At 34.3% G+C, this 18,533-nt stretch overlaps 1 long non-coding RNA gene across 1 annotated transcript; it reads right to left on the bottom strand.

Annotated features, from left to right (window-relative positions):
- Positions 1–7,186: 7,186 nt before the first annotated feature.
- Positions 7,187–10,678, bottom strand: LOC133829366 (uncharacterized). The gene is made up of 3 exons (XR_009891717.1): positions 10,233–10,678; positions 10,072–10,150; positions 7,187–7,463 (listed from the first exon to the last, which is right to left on the bottom strand). It is a non-coding gene; the product is annotated as an uncharacterized LOC133829366 (long non-coding RNA).
- Positions 10,679–18,533: the final 7,855 nt, after the last annotated feature.

Raw genomic sequence — 18,533 nt, 5'->3', positions numbered from 1 at the left:
AGATCGTCAGTGTGTCCTCCGGAGGTCTTATACTTGACTAGCATGTCATCTATGTAGACCTACATATTCCTTCCCAGTTGGGCCTGGAACATTCTATTGACGAACCTTTGATACGTGGCTCTGACGTTCTTGAACCAGAAGGGCATGACAATGTATCAGTACACCCCCTTGTTTGTCTGGAAGCTGGTGTGTTTCTAGTCTGCTATATGCATTGAGATCTGGTTATAGTTGGAGTAGGCATCCATGAAGCTGAACATTTCATTTATGGACGTTGCTTCTACCATTTGGTCGATCCGAGGTAGAGGGAAACAGTCTTTGGGGCAGGCCTTGTTCAGATCCGTGAAGTCGATGCATGTTCTCCACGTTCCGTTTGGCTTTGGTACCAACACTGGTTTGGCCAGCCAGACGGGATACAAGGCTTCCCGAATGAAGTTGATCGAAGATAACTTCTCAACTTCTAACTTGAGGGCCTCTGCCCTTTCCGTCCTCAGAGTTCTTTGTTTCTGCCGGACTAGAGTCGCACCCTCGTCAATGTTCAAGGGATGGCATATGATGTTACAGTCAATCCCAGTCATATCCGAGTGTGACCAGGCCAGGATGTCCTGGTTCTCTTTCACTCGAGCAATGATGGCAGCCCGGACCTCTGCATTCAAGTTCTTCCCGACTTGGATTACTTTTGTCGGGTCGATGTCGCTGATGCACACCTCTTCAATCTCTTCCATGGGCTCTAGTGCATGGTCCGCCCCTATCCGTGGATCCAGTTCATCTTCTTCCCGGACCATCCTCCACGCTGAGGGAGGAGGCGAGATCGGATCAATATTCTTCTCCTTGCGAGGCTCTTCGTGGACCATATAGATTGGTCGGGTGAATATGTGGTAGCACTTCCGGGCGCTCTTCTGATCTCCCTGGATTTTTCCTACCCCTCCGTTGTCATAGGGGAATTTCATATAGAGCTGGCGGATGGAGGTGATGGCACCTAATTCGACCAGCGATGAAGTCTTTCTTAAACAATACATTGATGGAACTTCTGTCATCTACCAACACTTAGGACACTATCTTGTTGGTGATTTGGGCATCGATGACTAAGGGGTTATTATGCGAGAAGTGGACGTTTCGGGAGTCTTCTTCCGTGAAGGTGACGGAATAATTCATTAACTTCGGGCGTTGAGCTGGGGTCTGAACTAAGGCACATACCTCATGGTCATGGTCGAGCTCGCTCAGATATCGTTTTTTATACTTTCGGGATGGTCCCCCCATATGTGGCCCTCCCGAGATGGTGGCCACGTGGCCATCTATCCGTGGGGGCGTGGTTTCGGAGGGGAAAGGCATCCCAGGCCCGGGTGCCTGCACAATTGGGGCACCCTGAGGGGCCTATGCTCCCGGGCCTGTAGTGTACCCTCCCTAGGAAGGTTGGTACGATCTAGGTGCACCTGGGATGGCATGTTGTCCGGGAGCTGCTGGTAGTCCCGAAACTCCAACGGGCATCCTGACCCACTAGTGGAGATGCCCCAGCTTGATCAAATTCTCGATTTCGTCTTTCAGCTGAAGACACTCCTCGGTCGAGTGACCCACGTCTTTGTGATATGCGCAACTTTTGCTGGTGTCCCTTGAGTTCTTTCCCCCTTTGAACATGGGGGTAGGTTTCTGGTAATGAATCGTACTTCCTGTGGCCAGGTATATGTTCTCCCTAGTGTCCACTAGGTTGGTGTATTCTGATTATTGGGGCTCGTAACATCTCTTGCACTTTTTAGAGGGCTCAAACCGGTTTTTTCCTTTCCCCGATATCTTCCCCCGGGAGGGGTTCACGCTTGCCTCCATCCCCCACCTAGAGACAGTTGGGCCCCACCGGGAGCAACACCATATCTGATCAGTGCCATACCATATCTGGAAAATGGAGTGGACTGCGCCGACTCGTATCCCGAGGAGGTAGGACCATAGACCGTCAGGGCTGCGAAGGTCACTCCGGGAGTACCTGTTGACCCTGGCGCTGCCAGGGGCATTGGATATTGATGGGTAGGATACTGCATCCCGTACCCGGGAAAGTTTTGGGCACTTGGCTGGGGCGCTGACTGCCATCCGAATGCCTGGATTCAGGCCTCCTCCTAGTTGATAAAGCTTTGTGCCCTCCTTATGAATTCTTCGAGGGTGGCTGCCTCACTACGATGCATGTCAGCCCCCTGCCGCCGAATAGCCCGACCCTGACCCCCTTGCCACCGTCGACCACCATTCCCCAAGCCCCTGCCGTCATCATTCGGGCCTAGCAGAAAAAATGCGATAGAGAGAGGGAGAAAGGAAAGTATAGGGATTGGGTGGGAGAAAGGGTTTCTTTCTTCTATATTTAATTTTATTTTACATGTGAAAATTTTTAAGAGAGTATATATTATTTAGCGGGAGTCCTAAAGGTGCCGCCTTTTTTTTCATTTGGTTGTGTACTTTACCTCTTTTTAACCATCCTTACTAACACTTTTTAAATAGTCTTATCTTCTTGTGTTATGGAAATAGGTGTTTGGTGTAGTGGCTTACCCTACGGACTAGCCCATAGTTACGTCTTGGGAATTCGGTAGTATAATTGATTGGGAGTGTTAATCATAGATGTGAATATCTATAGCTTCTAATGAAGAAGTAAAATGATGGTTTCCTTTTACACTACAAAAAAAAATATTTCAGCTACTAAAAAATTGGTAGCCAATATTAATTTACTATTTATTCGAATAACTAGGAGTGCTATTTTTTGCTTAAAATTTGGTAGCGAAATATTTTTAAATTAGTAGCTAATAAAACAATTTCCATGAGAGGTTATTGCTGGGTATTTGTATTAAATATTTTTATTAATTGAGTAAAACTAATATAATTATTCAATTACTAAAATATAAATAATAATATAAATGAACATGATAAATATCAAAACTAAATTTAAAATAAAGATATATGGCATACATACAAATTGAAATACATTGAAGAGGCAATGAATATTTTATTAATACAAAATTTACAAATACAAACTTCATAGTAGTATGTTGAAGGTGAAAGTTAAGAGATCTTTAATAAGATGGTTATCTTGTAGGCTTTACTCGTAGTCTCCAATCGCTCAAGCTTTATGCAAAATCTGCAAAAGAGAAAAAGAAAAACAACAAAATATACAATAATTAATTACTAATGAATGTATACAAGAGAGAGAATCGTTGCTGGGATATATATACGAGAAAGAAAATGGAAACGATAACATCGAGACAGAGAGAGAGTTCCTCGGCGTTTGTAGGAAGGCAAATAATTTTATAACTAAGACAGAGATGATTAGTTTTCTTGTAGGGAAGTGATTCCTTTTACACATATTTATGTAAATATATATATATGTAAACGGTTTGTAGAGTGATAGTGTTAGTGGTAATGGTGAGGTAGAGTGTGTGTGACAGAGTGTGCATTTAATAGACAGCTATATATGATCTCAGGATGTGGTTGGTTATGTTTAATTAACATATAATATATATTTATATTAATAGTAAATTATATTGGAGATTATTTTATTTATTATATATACATCTTATAAACTTATAAGGATCAAATATTTTATTATATAAGTATGTGTATATATGTATTATTATATATAAATTTCAAATGATATAATATGGTTGTATAATTAACTATTACATATATATTACACATATAAATATGATTTATTAATGTTCTTTTAAAAAAAATTATAATTACTACCTTTAGCTACCGATATTAATGCTTGATATACATATAATACTACAAAATAATTAGTAGGAATTTATTTTTCAAAATTTAATATAAAAAAATTTAGTAGGTAAAAATTTCATTTTTGCAACCATAACACAATGGTAGCAAATAATATATAAAGTTGGCAATTTTATCTTTTGGCGCTAATATAGAATTAGCTACTAAAAGAAAATTGGTAGCTAAAGTGTTAATTAGCTACTAATAATTTTGCAAGTAGGAATATTTGGTATTCTATTATTAGATTGTGCAACTAAATCATTTTGAAAAAAATATTGGTAGCTGAACATATAAATATGCTACCAAATATTTTGGTAGGAGACATATTTGGCATCATTTAAATTACAATTTGCCACTAAATCATTTTGCTACCCAAACTTAGTAGCGAACTTATTACTTGGCGCCAACATTATTAGCTACCAAAGAACATTGGTAGTTGAAAATACAAATATGCTACCAAAATATTTGGTAGCAGCCATATTTGGTATTATTATTATAATTTACTACTAAATCATTTTGCTACCAAAATTTAGTACCAAATGATAATTAACTGCTACAAAAAACATTTGGTAGCTAAAACTTTTGTAGCTAAAAATATCATTTCTTGTAGTGTTAGTTTTGTTCAAGGTGCTAAATGATAGATATCTCATTTCAGTAATTAATATTAGTTTATTGAAATATCATTTACAATGAACTAAATGTTTTAAGGATAAAATACAATGAGGGGTAAAACGATATTTTAGTCTCATCTCATTTGGTTAATTGTTGCCCAAAAGACCAAATATTTACTATGTCTGCTAAATAACCTGTAGAATATAATCCGGTGAGGTTTGGCTCCAGTAGATCTTCTGAAAGCAATTAAATGTTCCCTAGTTGGAGGAAAATAAAAAGAAAGGAGTTAGAATAACATAATGGAGAAGATTCTGAAAAGTTGAGTAGAATGTACACATTGTTACTCACCTTATCATTCCTCCTTGGACTTTGCCCTTTTTATCATCTGTAGTTGAATTATAAAGATCAAGGATAATCTCCTCCCGGTGCTTCTGTGCGGAGACCAATGCTCTATACTTGGTCACCTCTGGCCAATCCATCGAAGCAACCACCTGATTCAAGTAAAACAATTAAGATAAATTGGTATCTAAATTAATAAATAAGTTTAAATCAAGGTTCAAATTATAAATAATTAATTTGATAAAGGATTTAAATAATTAAATCAATAGAAAATAATACATGTCTTGATTTTAAGTCCAACATGCTTATAATCAAATGGGAAATTTCACGGGCCTAAAGCCCATGATAATTTCAACCTAGGGCTGACTGTTGTTTATTGTTTTATTGATTTTTTTTAATTAAATAAAAGACCTAATTGAGTCTATAAAAGGAATAATAAGAGAGTTGAAAACATAAGTCAAAACACAAGTTCAGATTTCTGAAACACAAGTTTCTGATAGGTTTCAAATTCTCTCTAAACATATGTCCTTTTCTAAACCTCATTGTTATTTTCTCTTCTTCTCTCTGTATCTATCTCATATGTTGAGAATTTCCCACTCTAGTCTAGGTAATTCTAAGGATGCTTTGGAAGGCTGTGAAGAAAATTGAAGATCGATTCAGTTTCTTGGTAATACTCTGATATATTATTTTATAATATAATGTAATATTATATTATAAAATGTTTTAGATTAAATAAATGTGACAGAGAGTGTCACATACTGTAACATATAATAGAGAGTTACACTATTTAGATATGTGTGAATTTCCAAATATTTGATGTTACAAATTCAGTCACAAATTTGTAACATCCAAATATTGCCCATTATTGTGTAGATTTGATGTTACACAATATTGAGATGAATTTCTTAAAGCAATATGTGAAATGATTGTTAGAGATGTGATTTTAACCCCAAATAATGTGTTTGGGGGTTACAAAATCATTTGGGAGTGGATTGGAGCCGTTTGGAAAAACAACACATTTTCATGTGCTAAAATTGGCAAGTGGTCGTGGCCAGGATTGTTGGTGGCCGCGGCCTGGGGAACAGAGACCAGTGGCCGTGGCCACTGATACTCCTGGCCGCGGCCATAGAGGTAGACTGGCCAATTTTTTCAATATTTTTTTAACGGCTCCAAAAACACAAATAACTCCCAAATCTCATTTTTAATTCCATAAATATCCAATTAATCATTGGTAACAACCATGTGGTTGGTGGAATTTGAAATTCAAAGGGTGTCTCTGATCTCTATAAATAGGAGCCTATTGCTCACTTGTAAGACACAACTTTTCTATCCATTAGAGCACTTGACTAGAAAACAGCTAGAGGCTTGATTATTCCAGAAAATAATTTCCAAAATCTGTGAGAGATCCCTTAGTGCTTGAGTCAGGGGGAAATAAGTTTTTGGACAAAGGTTTCAAACCTTGTTCAAGTTGGTGATCTCCAACACTCTTCACTTTGGTAGTGTGAGTGAAGTGTGTGAGTTGTTTGTCATTTGATTCTTGTTCTTATCTTTTATTCTATTTCTTTTCATCTTCATATTCTTCTTCTCTATTTACTTGTATTTCTTGTTTAGAGTTGTAATATTTTCTTTTATCTTTGTTAGAAACACTTTTGCTTTATTTGTATCTTTTTGTTTAGAGTTGTATTCCTCCATTCTCTTCTTCTAATTCTTCTATTGTTTATTTGTATTTTCAGTCATAGAGTTGCAACATTATGTAATCAATATTATTTATTTGTAATATTTTTTCTAGAGTTGTAATATTTCTTACCATATCCATTGAAATAACATATATTTTCCTAACATTCAAAAGCTTACCCCTTTGTTTGTTTCAATGTAAGGTGAGACTATCAAGATCATGAATCAAGACCTAGTGAGATTAGATAGGTTTGATGGGTCCAATTTCACTAGATGGCAAGACAATGTGAGATTTCTCTTGGCCACTCTCAAGTTCACCTACATTCTAGAGTCTACTCTAGAACCTCTCCCAACGCCATCCGACAAGGACACTCTTGAGGAGGTGGAGAAAAGAAGGAAGAGAGAGGAGGACAATCTCCTTTGTAGGGGTCATATCCTGAACGCCCTTTCTGATAGGCTATATGACCTCTACACTGAGACCAAATCGGCAAAGAAAATATGGGATGCACTTGAGACAAAATTCAAGGTGGAAGAGGAAGGTACCAAAAAGTTTTTGATATCCCTATATATTGATTTCATGTTTTTTGGTGATAAACCTATTCTTCCTCAAATACATGTATTGCCAATAATTGTTAACAAATTGAAAGTTTTAAAGATTGAGCTTCCCGAGGCCTTTAAATTTGGTGCTATAGTGGCTAAATTACCACCAACTTTGAGGAGCTATAGGAAAAGAATCCTTCATAAAAATGAGGATTATTCTTTGGAGGAAATCCAAAAGCATATTCGAATCGAGGAGGAATCGATATGTAGAGATAAACTGTTACGACCCGGATTTTCAAGACTCGATAATGCAGAAATATAAATGTTTTCATTTAACAAAATGTCTCAAAAACCCATAGAAAAAAAAAACTTTAAAAAAAGTCATATGGCCATACTTAACATTTAGTTACAAACATGTTTTATAAAGAGTAGAGTGAGCCTAGTTTAGGAAAATTACACAACATTTCCAAAAATAAAACGGCTTCCCAAAAGGTCGGTCCACATGTACATTTGCAAGGAAGACTCCAGCGCTCACTGCTCTGCCCTGCCCTTGCCCTTACCTACAACATGAAACAACTAGGTAAGCGAAAACGCTTAGTAAGATCAACTTTCAAACAAAGCAGGTAGAGAAATAGGGATCCGGACCCATCCGGACCCTACACAATCAATTTCAAGAACGCTAAAGCGTCCTGGCAAACTTATGGTCATGCCTAATAACCAAGGATAAATTAATTCATATCTAGATAAAAAAATCCTGCACTCAGAAAATCCCAGAGCAAGCAGATATATTATATCACAACTATATCTTACCAACAATTATATCCCTGCACTCAGAAAATCCCAGAGCAAGCAGATATATTATATTGCATATAATTCGAGACCAACGCTCGACAATTTCCAACAATTCAGGCGTAACGCGCCCTCCAACATAATTGCTAATCTGCAAAAGAGAACTGAGTCTCCACACTAAGATCTAGCCAATAAATATTCTCATCAAGGGTAACTATCGTGTTACCTAAGGCATCGCTACTTATTCAAGAGTGTAATCCAATTTACACGGTTTTACGGAAACTTCTATGTTAATCAATGGTGCTGGTGAGCAGTTGCCCCTAGGGTGTTCAACCTCACTCAATCTTGGCAACCCGTAGTATCTCTAGGCACTCTCACTGAATGGCCAATATTCACAGCTGCTATCCGGGAATAACTTATCAGAGCACTTGCTCGGATTCTAACCGTCCAATGATTAAGTAAGCATGAGGGCCCCTAGGTCCCATTTATCTTGGCGCCCCTAGGTTTAACCAGCTTATCCTCATCTCATGACCACTCGTCGCGGTAATGAACCGGACATAAATAAAATCAAGCAGTGTGACGGGGATCAACCGTCTAGGATATGACGGACTTCTACCGTTCATATTTTCTAAATCACCACTCACTAGACTAACGTCTCTAAGCAACTTTCTATGAAAGCCTATATATGTGCATGTATCCCTATGCTAACATACAAGACAATAATCATTTCATGTTGCAGCCATACAATATAAGTTGACTTACTTGGAGTCCTTAGCGCTCAGTAGGTTTTCACCCTCCAACGTTCAGTCCAGTTACGCTTAGCCAATACTGTAGTTATCCATATCGTATACTCGGATTAATTATGGCACTCATAATTCATTATTATTATTTTGGGCAGTTTGGTCATTTTAATAAAAGTCATTTGTAAGGATTTATAATCCTTATTTGGTTTTAAACCTATTAAGGAAAGTCATACAAAATATTCGAGACTAAACCCTAAGTCTCGGGGAGACCTATCCTAAGGTCTTGATACCTAGGCTCGGGTATCACAATGGTATTTCTCCACAACCTGCTAAAAATCTTATTCTTTCAAGGTATCGCTATTAACCCGCACTTTCGACTAGTCGGTTAAAATATGTAAGATTTTAGCCGGCATTATATCCAGAAAATACAAATAAATTCCTTAATTATTTTTAAAGAAAATAAACTCTTTAATTTTTCCTTTTATTTTTCTTAAGGTTTTAATATCTAAAAACCGTTTTAAGAAAATTGCCTAATTTGTCTTAATTAGGAAAACCGTTATAAATTTCTCATCTTGTCTAATTAACTTTCCAAAATCAATTAATCAATTTTACTTACTAGAAAAATAATTCATTTAATTATTTTCTCAAAATATAAGGTTTTAAACCCTTTTTTAATTTATCAACTATTAATAAATTAAATCTCTTATTTTTAAAAAGAATAAAAACTCTTTAATAAAAATAATTCATTTAAACTCAAAGGGGTAATTTTAGTGAAAATATGATTTCAAGACTTACCATTTTATAGCTTGAAATAAACAAAATTTTACTTTTTACCTTATGTTCCCAAAATCTCATTTTTACACTAAGTGTGAAAAACTTATTTTTCACATTTTTAACTACATACTTCGTTAGTTCATAACTTGAAATTTACTTACCCAATTGTTACCAAAATTTCCCAATTCCATTTTTGTTATGCCATTTAGGTCTTTGTAAAATCTTAGGTCAAAATGAGCATTTTTGATTGGTGAAATCATTTTCCAACAATGAGGTAAAAATGACCTTATTTTCAAGTCCTTATTTTTTCCAAACTTTGAAAGTTAATAACTTTCAAACCGTTCAATATTTTCTTACCAAATTTTACAGTGGAATAATAGGTTATGCCAGAAATATGTCCACAAAATTTTAGAAAAAAATGGGTTCATTTTCCCTATACAGTGGCTGTCCAAACTTGGTTCTGAAAATAAGAATATGAAAAAACAGTTTTTTTTACCTAAACTTTGAAATAGCATAACTTACTCATTTCTAAACATTTTTTAGTGTTTCAAAAGCTCAATTTTATGTACTCAATCTCAACAACATCACAGTACAATTTAATTTTACAAAACCAATATACAGTGGCTGCTTGACCCCTTGGAAGTCACAGCTCAAAACATGTTTTGTTTTAGGGTATCCTACAAAACCCTTGGGGGTTTTGGTTCCCATTTTCAAAAATCAATACACATGCATCATAAAAATTATTAAAAAACTACCATAACCTTATTACATCACCAACAAGAAACTTTAAGCATTAAATATACAAAATAATGCTTAAAACTAAAAACCCTACAACAAAAATCATAAAAAGTAAACTTTTTACCTCTTTGGTGTTCTTGCTTAAGGTTTGGACCTTCCTATTAGCTTTGGCTCCTCCAAAACCTTTCAAAAACCCTAACCAACTTCCCCCAACAACATAGGTAATTAGCTATTTGAAACTCTATGATTAAAACTTGACAAAAGTCTAGATTAATGAAACTTTACCTTAGGGAAAACCCTTCCTAGACCAAGACTTAGCTTCCAAGTTTCTTTGGTGTTCTTGGGGTTGAAAATGGAGAGAACACGTGAGAGAGTCTTCAAAAATCAGATGAGAGTGAATGAGGGAGGGAGAGTGGTCGGATTTGGGGGTTAGAATGGCTCACACAACTCTTCAAAATATCACAAAACACTTGAGTGCTTTTCTACCCACTTGCCCACTTGACTTCTTAATTAAATGGGAGTTAAACTTTATAAAATTGGGTTCACACCACTCTAAAATAGCACATGGTCGGCCACCCTTTGCCATATATGTGATCATTAAATTGTTTTTTTTATTTTTATTTTTTTTTTATATAAAGGTTAATAAAGGTTTCATAAGAAGAAAAGTCCAAATTGGCTTTTGACACATTTTTCACTCTTATTAAGTTTTAATCACCAAACTTAACATTAATTAATTAATTTAAATATCTCTCACATTTAATTTAATTGATCACATAGTAAAATTTAACTTAAGGTCCATTCATGGAATAAAATTTCCCATTTCGGCAAAATTAGGCATTTAACACAAAATGCCTTAAAATTTCCATTTTCTTTTAGGTTTATTATTTTTTACCAAACTTTAACTTTTATGAATGTATTTTATGCCCAAAATATAATTGCCATGATTTTTCATTTTATTTTCCGAGATTTTTACCCGATCAGGGTTTTTGTGTCGGTCCAGGACCGAAAGTCTTATCTTGACTTTTAAAATCACAAAATTCATATTTTGGCTAGCAATAACTCATGGAATACTTACAAACAAAATATAATATTATTTAAAATAATATTCTTAACCCGGGAGAAAAATCCCGACCCGAGTCGTTTAAAGGTACCAAAAAACGTAGGACGTTACATAAACTTATGGAGGAGTCTAATGGGGAGACTTCCAAAGAAAATGTGGTGTCACAACCAAAACATCCCAAAAGCAAAGGGAAATGCAATAAGGGTAACGAGACATCCTTGGGTCCAAGAACCAACCCAAACAAGTTTAAGGGAGAGAAAGGAACTTGCTTTGTGTGTGGGAAAAAGGGTCACTATGCTAGAGAGTGTAGGTATAGAAAAGACCAACAAGGACCTAAGGTAAATGCAACTCAGTAGGAGAATATAGTTGTTACCCTTAGTGAGGTCAATGTGGTCCAAGGCAAGGTGAAAGGAGGGTGGTATGATACATGTGCCATGATCCATTTCACCTATGAAAAATCATTGCTCAAGACCTTTGAAGAGTCAAAGGGAAACCATGGGATTCAAATGGGCAATGAGGGAAAATCCAAGGTACTTGGGAAAGGTACCATTGAAGTCTTTTTCACCTCCGGCAAGAAAGTAACATTAGTGAATGTACTTTATGTTTCCGAAATGAGTAGAAACTTAGTAAGTGATGATTTGTTTGGAAAGCTCAGCATTAAAGCCATTTTTGAGTCCGGTAAACTTATTCTTACCAAATCCAATGTATTTTTGGGAAAGGGGTACTCTTGTGAGGGTATGGTTAAGTTGTGCACCAATGATGTAACTTTCAATGTTATCAATAAAAATGTTAATTCCGCCTATATTATTGAGTATGATTCTTTATTTTTGTGGCATCTTAGACTATCTTATATTGGTTTTTCAACCATGAAAAGAGTAGTAAAATGTGGTATGATTGTTTGAAATATTAAAAACTATGGTACATGTGAAACATGTGTTAAGGCAAAAATGATTAAGAAATCATTTCCTAGTGTAGAAAGATCATCTAATTTACTAGACTTAATCTATAGTGATCTTTGTGAATTAAATGGTGTTTTAACTAGAGGTGGTACAAGGTATTTTCTTACTTTTATAGATGATTTTAGTTGATATACCTATGTGTTTATTTTAAAGCATAAAGATGAAACTTTTGATGCTTTTAAAGTATATAAATTAGAAGTTGAAAATCAACATAATAAAAAGATTAAGTTGCTAAGAAGTGATAGAGGAGGACAATACTTCTCTAATGAACTCAATACATTTTGTGAAGAAAATGGTATAATTCATGAGTGCACCGCACCTCATACACCACAACACAATGGTGTTGCCGAAGGAAAAATAGGACTTATCTAGTGATGATAAATTCTATGTTGGTGTTTTCCAGATTGAACTTCAACTTATGGGGTGAAGCGTTGTTAACCGCTTGTCACATTCTTAATCGAATACCGATGAAGAAAAATGAGATATCTCCATATGAGTTTTGGAAAGGAAGAAAACTCAACATAGGGTACTTCAAAGTGTGGGGTTGTCTTGCATATTGCAAGAAAAACGAACCTAATAGAACAAAGTTATGTTAAAGAGCCACAAAGTGTGCTTTATTTGGTTATGCGAACAATAGTAAAGCTTATAGGCTATTAGACTTAGAGTCTAATGTTGTGATTGAATCTAGAGAAGTTGAATTCTTTGAGAACATGTTATGTGACAACAATTCTCAAGCTTCGACATATCTAAAGGAGAATTTGTTATATGAGAACAATTCTCAAGCTTCTACATCCAAAAATGATTCTCAAGAGGAGAATTCTCAAAGGAATGTAAAGCAACTCATTGAACTTAGAAGAATTCAAAGGCTTAGAAAGGAGAAAAGTCTAGTATTGGATGAGGTAGATTCTCAACGAATTTCTTTTTACATGGTAGAAGGAAATAGAGAGGAAGTCATTAGGAAAATTCCTATTGTACTTCTTATTGAGAATGATCCTAAGACTTATAGAGAAGCCATGCAATCAAGAGATATTGCATTTTTGAAAGAAGCCATCAATGTTGAGATGAATTCCATTCTTTCCAACAACAATTGGGAATTGGTAGACCTCCCACTGGGGTCTAAGCCAATTGGGTGTAAGTGGGTATTTAGGAGAAAATACCACACTGGCGGCACTATCCAAACCTTTACAGCTAGATTAGTAGCTAAAAGGTTTAGGCAAAAAGAGGGTATTGATTATTTTGATACCTATGCGCCTATTGCAAGAACAACTTCTATAAGAATTTTGTTCGCTTTGGCTTCTATACACAACTTGTATATTCATCAAATGGATGTCAAAAGGGAATTCCTTAATGGTGACCTCAATGAGGAGGTCTATAGGGAACAACTTGAAGGGTTTGTACTACCAAGATATGAACATAAAGTATGTAGACTTATAAATTCCTTATATGGATTGAAAGAAGCTCATAAGCAATGGCATGAGAAATTTGATCAAGCCATCATGTCTAATGGGTTTAGGCATAACAATGGAGACAAGTGTTTGTATTCCAAAACTTGTAAGGGAGATGTGATCATTGTTTGCTTATATGTGGATGACATGCTTATTCTAAGTGATAGCATGAAAGTGATAGAAGAAACGAAGAGGTTTCTATCATCAACCTTCAAGATGAAAGATCTTGGAGAAGTTGACACCATACTTGGTATCAAAGTGAAGAAACATAGTGGGGGTTTTGCGTTAGTGCAACGCAAAAACCCCACTATGTTTAGAAAGTATTCAACAAATTTAACAATCTCAAGGTTAAAGATGCCAATACTCCATTCGATAATAGTGTAAAACTATAGAAGAATGAAGGAAGAGTAGTGGCTCAATTGGATTATGCTAGTGCTATAAGGAGTCTTATGTACGTTGCCCAATGTACTAGACCTGATATAGCATTTGCTGTAAGTAAACTTAGTAGGTTTACAAGTAATCCAAGTGTGGATCACTGGAAGGCTATTGGAAGAGTCCTAGGTTATCTCAAGAAAACATAAAGACTAAGCCTTCACTACTCCAAATTTCCTTCAATCTTAGAAGGATATACAGATGCAAGCTGGATATCCAATCTTGGGGACAACTTGTCCACAAATGGTTGGGTATTTACACTTGGTGGGGGTGCAATTATTTGGGGTTCCAAGAAACAAACCTGTATATCTCATTCCACTATGGAAGCAGAGTTTATAGCTCTAGTTGCTACCGACAAAGAGGTCGAATTGTTAAGGAATCTATTGATAGAGATACCCCTAATCAAAGAGAATGTATCCACTATATCGATATATTGTGATAGCCAAGCAACATTGGCTAGAGCATACAGCGGAGTGTATAATGAGAAGTCTAGACATATTAGTCTAAGACATGGATATGTAAGAGAATTGATTCAAAGAGGAGTCATCTCAATATCCTATGTGAGAACAAGTGAAAAATTGGCGGATCCTTTCACTAAGCCACTAACGAGAGATTTAGTGGCTACATCATCTTGAGGGATGGGACTTAAACTCCCTAAAGAGATTCACGATTGATGGTAACCAATCTTAACACTAGTTATTTAACTAGTGTTAGGTTTAGTAGGTAACAACAAGTCAATCAAGTGAATATTAGTTGTACTCAAAACAAGTCCCATCTGAGATGTTGAGTACTTGTTAGTTACCAAATTTAGTATTAAAATCGAGAGGTTTTTTAATAGAATTCAGTCTTGTGAAGACAAGTATTTTTTGTAACAAAATATTGTAAAAGTATTACCTATATGGACCTAGGGGTGGTGCCGCCTCTCGTGAGAATTGGGAGTATTCTCAAGAACGTCCATGAATGGACTGTGCACATGGTCATTAACGGTGCAAAGCGAGACATAGAGGTCTCAAGTGAACATGGAAAATGTGTGTGTATTATCACCGATTTGTTATCATGGAAAGATGGTTCAAAGCCTAGTGCAACAAAATTTTCAACAAATTTTGTGATAATTACACTATAGAAGTTCAAGTTGAAAAACACTTTACTTTATGCACCAATGCAATGACTCCTATAAGAGAGAGTTGTTATTTAATTAAGTGGGGGATATGTTATATTTTAAAATATAATGTTGATTGATTAAATAAGTGTTACAATAGATAACTATTTAATCTAATGGGGGAATATTATATTATTTTATAATATAATGCTTAAGATTAAATAAATGTGAAAAAGAGTGTCACATATTGTAACATATAATAGAGAGTTACAATATTTTGATATGTGTGAATATCCAAATATGTAACATATTTGATGTTACAAATTCAGTCACAAAGTTTTAATTTCCAAATATTGCTCATTATTGTGTAGATTTGTTGTTACACAATATTGAGATGAATTTCTTAAAGCCATATGTGAAATGGCTATTTGAGATATGATTTTAACCCCTAATAATGTGTTTGAGGGTTACAAAATCATTTGGGAGTGGATTTGAATCATTTGGAAAAGTAGCACATTTTCATGTGCTGAAATTGGCCAGTGGCCGCAGCCAGGATTATTGGTGGCTGTGGCCACTGATACTCCTCGCTGCGGCGATAGAGGCAAACTGGCCAATTTTTTCAGTTTTTTCAATCTTTTTTAATGGCTCCAAAAACAAAAATAACTCCCAAATCTCATTTTTGACTCCATAAACATCCAATTAATCATTGGTAACAACCATGGGGGTTAGTGGAATTTGAAATTCAAAGGGTGTCTCTAAACTCTATAAATAGGAGCCTATTGCTCACTTGTAAGACACAACTTTTCTATCCATTAGAGTACTTGTCTAGAAAACACCTAGAGGCTTGATTATTCCAGAAAGCAATTTCCGAAATCTTTGAGAGTTCCCTTAGTGCTTGAGTTAGGGGGAAATAGGATTTTTTAAAAAGGTTTTGGTAGTGTGAGTGAGAGTTGTTTGTCATTTGATTCTTGTTCTTATCTTTTATTCTATTTCTTTTCATCTTCATATTCCCCTTCTCTATTTACTTGTATTTCTTGTTTAAAGTTGTAATCGTTTCTTTTCTCTTTGTTACAAACACTTTTGCTTTATTTGTATCTTTTTGTTTGGAGTTGTATTCCTCCATTCTCTTCTTATAATTCTTCTATTGTTTATTTGTATTTTCAGTCATAGAATTGTAACATTATTTAATCAATATTATTTATTTGTAATATTTTTTCTAGAGTTGTAATATGTCTTACCCTATCCATTGAAATATCATATATTTTCCTAACATACTCTGCGACAAAAAGGATACAAGGCTTAGAGAAACTGAAGGAACGACTCTATTATTACGTTGCGTATAATGTCTGAATTCTTATCATTATTTATCTTTGAATTACATTTAAGAAACATGTTCTAGGTTGTGTCATATTAACTTGTTTAATATTAGATCTACATGAAAATTAATAGAGATCTTGTATAAGTTTCCTGACAACTGGCCTCAAAGTCTTTGGTAATCTTTATTTTCATGCATGAACAAGTTAAAAATTGAATTATTTGATGTGTTGAGTAATTGGATGGATTTCGTGATTTTATGAAGCATATTGAATACTATGTGATTATTCACAATTTTTAGGTTATTTTGTTTAGTTTTCTATGCCATTAATTTTTATATATGTTTTATTTTGTGCAAAACATGGTAAAAATTAATTCGAAAATAGTTTTTGTTTGAAAAATTACACAAATTTTTTTTTTCCGGAAAATCTTGGCCTGGCTGCCCATGCTTGCGCACACCCACATGCACACCCACGCGCGCTCCTGCGCGCATCACCCAGCACCCCCGCACGCGTGCTTGCGTGCGTCCCCCAAGCTGCATGCGCGTCTCCTCAGCAGCCAGCATCCATGAGATGAATTGTACCCGTGGTACTGTTCATCCCAAAAAAATGTTTAATTTTTTTTAAATTAAAGAAATAAAAATATGAAAATTGATTATTTATAATCAAAGCAAAAAATATCAGATTTGTTTTTGCATTTAAAAATATTTTTTAAAATAATATATTTTTGTTGGTTGAGATTTAAATAATTAGATATTTTCTACAAAGATTCAAATTCAAACTTAAAAATAGATTAACAACTTAATTAAAAAAATTAATATATTAAAATATTAGAATTAAGATATCAGATATTGAAGATATTTTCTTTTAAATAATTATTATTTTTATTAAATATTTATTTGAAAATATAAATATCTGTTTATTCTACAGTTTTTTAATATTTAAATTATGTAAAATTTGAAAAAATTTAGTTAGATATTTTTATGGATTTTTTAATTTGTTTAACTGTATTTGAGATATTTTAGGATTGTTATAACTATTAATATTTTATTTTTTAAAATGGTTAAAATATTAGTTTATTGTTGTAATAACACAAGTTATTTTTTGAAAAACCATTAAGATATTTTTTTCAACCAATTAATAAAATATTTTTTTAATAAATGGAATTTAAATTAACTTTGGTTAATTGTTGATAAATCTTATTTAAATTAAATTGATATTTTTTTTTCAAAATAACCTAAATCACATTGATTGTTGATAAGTGAAATTTAAATTAACTATTGTTAATTGTTGATAAATTTCATTTAAATTGACTTATTTTTTGTAAAAATTTAATTGATTCGAATTTTTTGATAAATTCTAGAAAATTAATTGTGGTATTTTTGCATAAATTCATAATCTTGCTCATACAGTAACATGATTAGGCCAATCCAATTATAACATGTATGTTTGCACTATATGTGGTATTTTTGCAATTGGGCTTAGATGCATACAATGACCCATATGTTTGCTAGATATATGGATTTTGCTAAATAAAATATTCATAAAATGATAGGTTTTATTTGGGTCCATTAGAAAATGTAAAGTTTAAATTCCTCTCTTGTGGGTAATTGCACTTGTGAAGGCCCATTTTCTTAGGATGACTATCGTAGGCCTAATCAATTAATAACAATTAATAAAATGAATGTTTAATTCCTGTCTTTTGGACCTTGTATGGAAGTATGGAGGCATTTGTAGTGGGAACGACATACTGGACTCAACCCTCCTCCATACAAGCCCAATTGTTAAGGCCCATTTACCTAAGTTGGACTTAATTGTAGATGTTCAATATATTAGTTAAACCTAGATATTGATTAGCAACAAATTAATGCTAAATTAATTGAATTTGTTTCAATGAGACACTTTAGAATTAATAGGAAACTATAGGACTTTGGTTTTAAAAATTTAATCTTTTCAATTTTTTTTGGAGAACCATAGTCATTAATTTTCTAAAAATAAATAAGAAAAATATTATTTTTAATTTTATAAAGAGCTTATTTTAAGAATTATATTCGATCTCCACCGTTGGTTTGACAACGTCAATAGCTTAATGGGGCCTCGAGACGCTTTGATTCGTCCCCCTACAAAAGGTGTTCATTATTTATTTTAACAAAGTTATATTTCAAAAGATAGATAATTATAGGTAAAATTCTACTAGATTCACCCCTACAGTGACTACTAGGACTTAATCTATTGGTTATCGAAACCGTAGGTCTAGCTCATAAACTAAGAGATTTTG

This window comes from Humulus lupulus, chromosome 4 (assembly GCF_963169125.1).
Source record: "Humulus lupulus chromosome 4, drHumLupu1.1, whole genome shotgun sequence".
In the NCBI taxonomy this organism is placed as follows: domain Eukaryota; kingdom Viridiplantae; phylum Streptophyta; class Magnoliopsida; order Rosales; family Cannabaceae; genus Humulus; species Humulus lupulus.
The sequence above is the reverse complement of the archived record's forward strand: the minus strand, read 5'-3'. Positions and strand labels throughout refer to the sequence as shown.